The following is a 10,320-nucleotide window of genomic DNA, read 5'->3' as shown; positions in this document are numbered from 1 at the left end:
GTAAAATTGTATTTCCAGATTCTCACCCACGTGGGGGTAACGAAGGACCCACGTGACTGGCTCAGCCCATGGAGTCTGAGATGGAGGAACTGACTGGGGGAAGAGGGAGACCTGAAAATTCTAGAGCACCTCCCACTCCTGGCTGAGTCCTGGATGACGTCACAGCAGCGACTTAAACCAGATTCATTGCCGCAGGGCAGTGCTTCCCAACTGAGGGTTGCAGGGGTTCAGTCTGTTAGAAGATAGTTGCGGTGAGCGGGGGCTACTCTTCATTGTGGTGCTTGAGCTTCTCATTGCAGTGGCTTCTCTTGTTGCGGAGCACAGGCTCTAGGCGCGCTGGCTTCAGTAGTTGTGGTGCGCAGGCTCAGTAGTTGTGGCTCGCGGGCTCTAGAGCACAGGCTCAGTAGTTGTGGCGCACAGGCTTAGTTGCTCCATGGCATGTGGGATCTTCCCGGACCAAGGCTTGAATCCGTGTCACCTGCATTGGCAGGCAGATTCTTAACCACTGCGCCACCAGGGAAGTCCCGATATTTGACCTTCTGATTTACTTAGTATGATAATCTCTAGGTCCATTCATGTAGCTGCAAATGGCATTATTTCATTCTTTTTTATGGCTGAGTAGTATTCCACTGTATATATATACCACATCTTCTTTATCCATTCATCTGTTGATGGACATTTAGGTTGTTTCCATGTCTTGGCTATTGTAAATAGTGCTGCTGTGAAATAGGGGTGCATGTATCTTTTTGAATTATAGTTTTGTCTAGATGTGTGCCCAGGAGTGGGATTGGTAGATCATATGGCAACTCTATTTTTAGTTTTTTAAGGAACCTCCATACTGTTTTCCATAGTAGCTGCACCAATTTACATTCCCACCAATGGTGTAGGAGGGTTCCCTTTTCTCCACACCCTCTCCAGCATTTATTGTTTTTAGGTTTTTTGATGATGGCGTGAGGTGATACCTCATTGTGGTTTTGATTTGCATTGCTCTAATGATTAGTGATGTTGAGCATCTTTTCATGTGTTTGTTGGCAACCTGTATATCTTCTTTGGAGAAATGTCTGTTTAGGTCTTCTGCCCATTTTTGGTTTGGGTTGCTTGTTTCTTTAATATTGAGGCTCAGTAGTTGTGGCACATGGGCTTAGTTGCTCTGCAGCATGTGGGATCTTCCTGGAGCAGGGCTCAAACCTGTGTACCCTGCACTGGCAGGTGGATTCTTAACCACTGTGCCACCAGGAAAGTCCCTCTATTTTCTTTTTTTTTTAACTCATTGATTTCTATTCTGATCTTTACTATTTCCTTACTTCTACTTAATTTAGGTTTGATTCACTCCTCTTTTGCTACCTTCTTGAGCAAGCTTTGTGGGAATGTAAGTTGGAAGCTTAGATTATTGTCTTCCTTCTAGTGTAAGTTTTTAAAATGATACTAATTTTCTTCTAAGCATGGCTTTAGCTGTCTCCCTTAAATCTGACATTTTTCTTTTCATTCAGTTTTAGATATTTTCTAATTTTCCCTGTGACTTTTTCTTTGGCCCATCGGTTATTTAAAAATGTGTTAATTTCCAAATATTTGGGGATTTCTCAGATTTCTTTCTGTCATTGATGTCTAATTTAATTCCATTGTAGAAGGAGACATTTTGTATGTTCTCAATCCTTTTAAAATTTTTAGACACTTGTTTTGTCGCCTACCACATGATCTATTCTGGACAATGTTTCATTTGTGCTTGAAAAGAATGTGTATTCTGATGTTGTTGGATGGTTTTCTATAGTTGTCAAATATTTCAGGTTGGTTGCTAGTGTAATTCAGGTTTCCTAATACCCTTGTTGACTTTGTCTTGTTCTATCAATTGCCAAGAGGAATTTTAAATCTCCAACTGCAACTGAATTGTCATTTTCTCCTTCTATTCTCATGATTTGTTTTACATGTGTTAGAAATTCTTTCTTTTAAAAGGCTATATAATATTGCATTGTATGTATATAGCACGTTTTATTTACCCAATCATCCATCAATGGATACTTGGGTTGCTTCCACCTTTAGGCTATTGCAAATAATGCTGCTATAAATGTGGATGTACAAGTATCTCTTTGAGTCTCTGATTTCAGTTGAGTATATACTCAGAAGGGGAATTGCTGGAGCAAATGGTAATTCTGTGTTTAATATTTTGAGGAACCACCATGCTGTCTTCCATAGCAGATGCACTATTATAATATTCCCTTCAGCTGTCAAAGCCATGGTGTTTGACCTCCCACCACAAATCGAGTCCACCCCCTCCAGCAGCAAAGCTACTAGTTTTCTTGGCTAGCCCCACCTACACTAGTTAAAACTACACTAGTAAAACTATAGTTCTGGGGCAACAGGGCAGGAAAGAAGCAGCCTCAGGCAAGAAGTTCACAGACATCTACAGTTCCTACTAGAATTTTTAGCAGTTTTCAAGAATAGATGTTTCTCAAATTGTGTTTGATTTCCAATGCCGTGAAACAATCGGTTGTGTTTGACAATTTTGTCCAATTTTATTTATACTTGCTTTGTGTGCAGAGGAATTGTTGACTGTGTCATATAACCAGAGCTGAAAGTCTTTTTCACAGTTTCTCTTTAAGTAGGAACCTATATTAGTCAGCACTTTTCAACATTTAGTAAAAGAAATCCAACTGAGTTACTTATGACTTTTAGAATTTTGAGACACAGAAAACCCCCCAGTACAAACTTGTTTAAACAATACAGGAAATTTATGGCTCACAATTCTAAACAGTCTATAGGATCGTCTACAGGACAGGTCAGAAAGGTGAGGTTTGACAGTGCAGCTCTAATGATGCAACAAACGTAAGGTTCTTCTTCTTAGTGCACATTTGATAGTACTGACTTCATCTTAGCCTCTTTTGGTGCCTTTCTCCTAAACCCTGTCCCTTCAGGCTTTCTTCCTGTAGGAGCAAAACAGTTGCCACCTTTCCAGACCTCATAAATTTACACCATACCAGAAGAGCAAGGATGCTGCAGTTTACTAGAAGCCCCAACCCAAGTCTCGGTGGGTCTCACTGGTTCTGATTGGGTTACAGGACCATCCCGGAAAGGCTCAGCCACCAGAGGAAACGATTATGCTGCATGGCTTAAATGGGAGGAATGAATCTCAGGAGGCAACCAACAAATTTGTGTTAGGCAACACAAATTAGCCCTAAATAATAAATAATTGCATTGGCTCACCCAGCTAGGTTCACATCCTCAAAGCACTTTAAAAGAGCTATACAAACCATGGCCTCTGAGGCTGAAGCCAGTCTTCATGCTGCCAACTCCCGGATTCTCTCCCCCTCCTTTCCCCAACCCCACACTCCCGTTTTGGCCTCATTCATTGCTGCTGCAGAAAGCCCTCTTTACGTTGCGAATAACATGGCCATCAGCAGTTACCACAGTAAGACGCTATCTTCTCTCCCTTTTCTGTGTCCATGTAGCAATTTCCAGCAAGGGCTCAATAGTGCCCGACATGGGTCAGTGCCCATCCCTTGGCCCAATCATTGTTGCCAGAGGCAGAGTATTGTACCTGGCAAGGTAACATGCCCATCCCAGTGGTGAGAGGACACCGTTCTGTTGCCAGAGGGGCAATAAGAAAGCTTTTCAAAAAGTCAGAAAACAATGGCTACCACACACAGACCATCTTGGTATCTAATTGTGGGCTCTTCTTGAATGTTAGGCGGAGGGGGCTGAACTTGACTAAGAAATGCAGGGTACAAGGGAGAGACCTATTGTCAGACTGGACGCAGGCTGCTTTGGGAGGAACAGGGCAGGATGGAGTAGAGGTCAGTCTAAACATGAAATGAAGTTGTAAAGAGAGTATCGCACGCAGGAATGGAAGTGATTGGGAAGGCCCATCCATCCCCAATCTTATCATCCTCCTAATAAAACTGCCAAACTTTATAAGACAAGAACACGTAAAAAGATCCCTGATTTCCAGCCATGAATTAGCAGGATAATTCTTGAAGCCTTTGTGAAGGGTTTCCGGAGGAAATGCGGTCATTTCCATCTTACTCTAGATCCAGTTCTGTCTGCAAGCTAACCGTGCAGAGGGCGGCTCTGATTCAGGACCTCCTCGGTACATGGTGGGGGCCCCGCTGCGCCGCAAGGACCGAGGGAGGTCCTCGTCGACACCCATTTTAGGAATGCTGAGGCCAGTCCCGATACGGAGTTCTAGACAAATTTCTCCTCGGAAGCCCACGGCACTTCCTGCATCCAAACCCCCAGCAAAAGTCCCCACCCCAAGCCAGACTCCCCTCCCAGCCCGGGCCGGGGAGAGCCCCACCCAGCGGCGGCTGGGCCGGCCTCCGGGCCGGTTTAACTGGTTAAGGCTGAAGCCCGCGGTGCAGAAGGTCTGCGCCTCCGTAGCTGGGGAACAGGCTGCCCGGAGCGTGGGCAAGACAGCGTCTGCCCTTCTCCGGACCTCGGCCGGCTCTGCCCCCAACCGTCCTCACGGAGTTCGCGCGGGTAAGCGCGCGTCCTCCCGGCCCCCGACCACCAGGAACTGCGCAGGCGCTGGCGGAGCTCTGGCGCGGCGCGTTCTCTCGCGCGCTCCCGGGTCTCCCCAGTTGGCCCCTCGGCCGGGCAGGCGCCATGCTTCCTGGGTGTTGTAGTGCGGCTCCCGGCGGAGGGCCGCCTGCGGACTGGGCGCTGGGTTTCCGAGGACTACCCATCCCAGCGTGCCCCGCGCGGGGGCACAGGGCGCCGGCCCTGGACGTCCCCGGCCGTCAGCGCCGAGAGGAGGACTCGGGAAGCAGGGTGCAGCGGGAGGAGGGAGTGCGCGTGCGCTCTGAGCCGGCTCGCCCGGTTCTGTCCCAATCATTGTAAACAGGCGGAGGCTGGGGCGGGGTGGGAATGGGGCACCCGAGGCCGGCCGGGGGCGCAGCGCAGGAGGCGGTGGCGGCGGCAGGCGGTCGCGCGGCGGCGGCGCAGGTCAGTGGCGGGCGGCGGGGAGGGCGGGGGTCGTGGCGGGGCCCCGCTGTCCGAAGCCGTCCGCGCGCCTTCCCGTGGCGTCTGTCAAGCGGCTACGGGGCCGGGCTCTCGCGGGGCGGCTGGGCGGGGGCGTGGCTGGCGGGGGCGGCTGGTTCTGGTGGCTTGTCCGCGGCTCCGGCCCGCCCTGCCCGTTTCTCCCGCTCGCTGACCGGGGCTCTTGGGTCTGGGCGGTGAGGGTGGGGAGCCGGGCCCTCCCCGGGGCCCGGGCCTCGGACGGGGGAGAGGGACTCGGTCTTTTACATAATCGCGGCCGGGATGCTGACGGGTCTCCGGTGCGCGCCCGGTGAGGAGGGAGGGCTCGTGGAAGAGGTGGGGCTCCTGGGTGCTGCGAGGGCACCGGCAGAGCCGAGTTGGGAATTCTTTTCACAACTCCTTGTCAAGCGGGCTGGCGCCCAAAGGCTCTTATGGAGGTCAGCTGGGTGCGTGTGTGTGTTTGTTTATCGTTGTGGGAGTGAAACAGGTTTCGCCAGATATCCCACATCTCAGCCTTACTTGAAGTCCTTATGCTGCTTCAGGTTTGGGGATTCATGACTCCAGAGCCTCCGTCTTGAGCAAGCAGAGCATCTTTCCTCTAAGGCCTGATCGAATGCTTGAAAATAATTAAAATGTTAACTCGAGGGGTTTTGAACGTGCAGGTGCAAATACCGTCGTTTGGACGCTGAGTTAACACACCGACGAGCCTCATTAGGAGAGCTTTCACTAAACGATCTGTTGGGTGGAGCGGGCTTGTCCCCGCGCTGCAGCACTTTGGGTGGCAGGCAGTCCATCATGCTGGGCGGTAGTTCACAGAATATTCAAGTAGCGATGATAAGGAACAGGCCCACCTGTGGTTTGCTGGCCACGGAGGCAGCGCTTCTAAATGAATAAGTGGGCCTGGGAATGAGAAAGGGAACTTCACTTTCTGCCTTCCGAATTATCTTGGTGACTTGATAATTCCTTTCTGAGTATCTTCCTGAGAATGAGTAATTGCTGTAAACTGTATTGGCAAGTAGTGGAGGTAGGAAGGAAGTTAGGAGAAGGGTTTCCACTTTTCAAAGTGACCCGTAGATGTAAGCGAGGTGGGCTAGTTTAACAGTGACCGTTGGGAAATAATTCTTTAAACAGAGTATCTTGAAGCTATGCGACATAATTTACTGCCTCTTTAAAATAGTTTTCTCATTTTAGATCTTCCAGGGACCATTTCTCCCCTACTTTAGAAAAAACAGAAGTGGTATCAGAAAGTGCATATTAACTTTAATTTGTACAGGTGTTTGCTTGGCAAGGAGAGGTTGGGCCCAGAATGTAACCCAAAAGTATGTTCTTTCTTTTTTGAACGAAAATCTCTGATAGGAACTTAGGTTAGTATATGTAGAGGGAATAAGGGGAAATGCAGGTCATTTAGTGTAATTTCTGTGCAGCAGGTACTGTGGAGACTTACAGATGGATGAGGCAGTGCCCCTGCCTTCAGGGTGGTAAGACTTTCTCACTTCAACTTCCACAAGGACAATATGTTTTTAAGGTTGTTCTGAGCGGAGGAAGGACGGGGAGTGCAGTGGGTGTACAAAGGAGGCAGTGGTCTGTGTCTTGAAGGAAGAGGAGGAGAGATTGAGCAAGGGACAGTGGTCAGGAAAAGCATATGGGAGAGGATGAGAGCAGTGAGTATACAGGCTTAGAAAGGATGGGCATTTAGGCGGGAGGAGCAGTGTGAGAAAAGTGCGGGAGTCCGAACAGAGTGAGTTGTAGGATCTGCAGGTATGGCTGACGAGGGCCGAGGGTGGTGGCAAGACGTGAAACTGGGGACGTAGGCAGAGACCAAATTAGGAGTAGTCTTGTAGACAGGTGATGTAAGTCAGCCTAACCTCGAAGCAGACAAGAGTCACTGAGTCAGGATGAAGAAGAGGTCTAAGCCTCTCAACTCACTGTAACTCCTTGCTGTGTGTCAAGCATTGTATTAGGTGCTTTATACTTTATGTCCTTGAACCCGAAGAAGGTTTAGGCATGACTGAGGCAGAAATCTTAGGAAAGGAAAGGAAGGCCAAGGGAAAGTTGGACAGGAGGAGCGAGAGCATCGCAAGAACGGGAAGTGGTTCTCTGCAGCTGTAGCATTGGGCTTACAGGGTAAGTAGCATACGATGAGGGTGCACAGATCAGTCCTCAAGTACTTCGTGCCGTTCTGAGGATTCTCGAGGGCTTTTCCTATAGATAATAAGAGAGCTTATGGATTTTAACCAGGAAAGAGTCATGATAAGGTTTTCATTTTAGAAAGATCATTCTGGTATTGTAGAGTATAGATTTCAGAAGGGATGGAGGGACAACAATTAGGATGCAGGAAGACTGGTGAGGAGTTTTTGTAATAATTGAGGTGACAGGTAAGGGCCGAAACTAAGGTAGGATCAGTGGAGATGCAGAGGAATAAGTTAACAGCACAAATATTTAGGAGGCAGAATTAATAGGGTTCAGTGACACTTGGATTTGGGGAGTGAGAGAGAAATAGTAGGATAAGATGACTTGGATTTTAACTTAGGTGATTGAATAGACAACAAACGGTAAAGTATGCTGAGACAGGGAGTTCAGGAAGAGGAGCAAATCTGGGGAGGAACAGTATTTTAGCTTTTGGATACACTGGGTAGGAGTTACCTGTAAAACATCCAGGTGGAAGTGCTTGTGTGTGGGTTTGGAGCACAAGAGAAAGGTCTTGATAGGAGGGTCATCAGGCTATGTTATAGGTGGTTCCTGAAGCCTTTGATTTAGGTAACCCGGCATAGGAAGAGTTTACTGATGGAGCATGGTCCTGGAAATAGGCCATGGAGAGCAATAGCATTTGAAGCCAGAGAGAAGAAGAACTGGAAAGGGAAATTCCTATGTGTTGAGAAATGCTGAGAAATCATGAGGAGATGTTGTAGAAGCCCAAATGGGATCATTTCAAAAGGAAACTATACTTCACAACTGCCTCTCCAGAAAAAATAAGAATAAAGGAAGCTATATTTCAAATGCTTTGAGAACTCGAGTGAAACATGGATTTTTAGGAGTCTGTTGAATTTGCTAACTAAATGAGAGCAGTTTCTTAGCATCCTACTTAATGCTACCAATTGGGGAGGGAGCTAAGTTTGAGTTGAGTTAATGGGAGGTCAGGGAGTGGAGAAAACAAATGTAGGTTATTTCAAGAATAAACAAATCTTAGCTGTGAAGGGAAGAATAGAAAGAAGTGTTAGCAGAGGGTAATAAAGGGTTAAGAAGGGAGTTTTAACTTGGCAGAGACTTGAGCCTGCTCTTCTTATGACAGCTTTATTGAGATATTCATATAACATAAAATTGATCCTTTTAAAGTGCACAACAATTCAGTGGTTTTTCGTGTATTCAGAGTTGTGCAACCACCTCTACGAGCAGTTTTAGAACCTTTTCATTACCCCTCTTCTTCATTGTCAGCCATTCACCATTCCCCCTGCTTCCACTCACTAGCAACCACTAATCTACTTTCTGTTTCTGTGGTTTTGCCTATTCTGGATATTTCATGTACATGGAATCATATATGTAACCATTTGTGACCGTCTTTCTTTACTCAGCATCATGTTTTCAAGGTCCGTCTATATTGTAGCAGGTGTCAGTACTCCATTCCTTTTTATTGCTGAGTAATATTCCACTGTCTGGTCATACCACATTTTGTTTATCTATTCATCAGTTGATGAACATTTAAGTTGTTATTTACTTTGTGGCTATTATGAATAGTCCTAGTGTGAATGTGCAAGTTTTCTTGTAGAAATATGTTTTCATTGTTCCTGGGTATATACCTAGGAGTAGAATTGCCGGATCATGTGGTGACTTTTATGTTGAACAGTATGAGGAACTGCCAAACTGTTTCCCAAAGCAGCTGCACCATTTCACTGTCCAGTGTAAGGACTCTGATTTCTCCATATCCTCACCAACACTTGTTATTTTCTGGTTTTTAAAATTTTAGCTATACTGGTAGGTGTGAATTGGTATCTCATTGTGGGTTTGATCTGAGTTTCCCTGGTGGCTGATGATGTTGAATATCTTTTCATGTGCTTATTGGCCATTTGTATATCTTCTTTGGAGAAATAGTTATTCAAGTCCTTTGCCTGTTTTAACATTGGGTTGTTCATCTTCTTGTTGTTGAGTTGTAAATGTTCCTTTACATATTCTGGATGCTGGACCCTTATCAGTATATATGATATGCAAATATTTTCTTCCATTCTCTGGGTAGTTTTACTTTCTTGTTAATGCCCAAGGCAAAGGTTTTCACTTTTGATGAAGTACAATTTATTTTTTCTTTTGTTACTCATGATTTTGGTATCATATCTAAGAATCCATTGCCAAATCCAAGGGCTTGAAGATTTACACTGTGCTTTCTTCTAGGAGTTTTATTCTTATATTTAGTTCTTAGTTCTAAAACCTTAGTTTAGGTTAGTTCTTATATTTAGATGTTGATTCATCTTGAGTGAATTTTTGTATATGGTCTGAGATTGGATCCATATTTTGTGTGAGGAAATCTAATTATCCCGTTCCCATCTGTTGAAGTGACCATTCTTTCCCCATTGAATAGTCTTGACACCCTTGTTGAAAATCAATGGACCGAGGATGTTTGGGTTTATTTCTAGACTCTTCAAATCGACTGTGTAGGTCTATATGTTTATCCTAATGCCAGGTTGCTTTGGTTATGCTAGTTTTGTAGTACCTTTTGAAATCAGGAAGTGTGAGTCTTCTAACTTTGTTCTCCTTCATTATTTTTTTGTGGCTATTCAGGGCCTGTTGCAATTCCATATTAAACTGAGGATCAGATTTCCATTTCTGCAAAAAAGGCTGTTGAAATTTTGCCGTGGAGCTATAGATCACTGAGTTACAGCAATACATTGTTGTCTTAATGATACTGAATCTTTCAATCCATTAAAAAGGGGTTTATTTAGGTCTACTTTAATTTCTCTCAGCAGTGTTTTGTAGTTAGCAGTGTATGCGTCTTTCACCTCCTTGGTTACATTTATTCCTGTTTTATTCTTTTGGCAGCTAATGTCCAGTCATTAGCTGACCAGTAAGCTAACAGAACAGAGGCTTCAGCTAATGATTGGACAGAGATTTCCTTAAACATTTAGTACCAAAAACATCTCCCAATATTTTCAGAGGGGTGCTGTGCATCTCTTGGGGGTGTACCTTCAGTACTCAACCACTTTACAACTCTGTCTTAGCTTTCATTTCCTGTTTGTACAGAGGTCAAGGTCATCCAGAGGTGAGGGTGGAGGGCTTTCTCTGGTAGGATAAACTCAATGAGATCCACCGGAGACACATCTTAATCAACTAGTTTAAGGACAAAGACAAGGAGAGAATCTTTAAAGT

At 45.7% G+C, this 10,320-nt stretch overlaps 1 protein-coding gene across 2 annotated transcripts in view; it reads left to right on the top strand.

Annotated features, from left to right (window-relative positions):
• The first annotated feature begins 4,370 nt into the window (after positions 1 to 4,370).
• Positions 4,371 to 10,320, top strand: part of RALBP1 (ralA binding protein 1) — a 52,710-nt gene continuing 46,760 nt past the window's right edge. Inside the window, exon 1 of one of the 2 annotated variants that reach the window (XM_060118073.1) lies at positions 4,371 to 4,470. The gene's annotated coding sequence lies outside the window, so the exon portion shown is untranslated. Of the gene's footprint in view, positions 4,471 to 4,855; positions 4,936 to 10,320 lie in introns of those variants that run through there. The other variant, XM_060118074.1, reaches the window with a different exon arrangement.

This window comes from Mesoplodon densirostris, chromosome 15 (assembly GCF_025265405.1).
Source record: "Mesoplodon densirostris isolate mMesDen1 chromosome 15, mMesDen1 primary haplotype, whole genome shotgun sequence".
Taxonomy (NCBI): domain Eukaryota; kingdom Metazoa; phylum Chordata; class Mammalia; order Artiodactyla; family Ziphiidae; genus Mesoplodon; species Mesoplodon densirostris.
The sequence above is the reverse complement of the archived record's forward strand: the minus strand, read 5'-3'. Positions and strand labels throughout refer to the sequence as shown.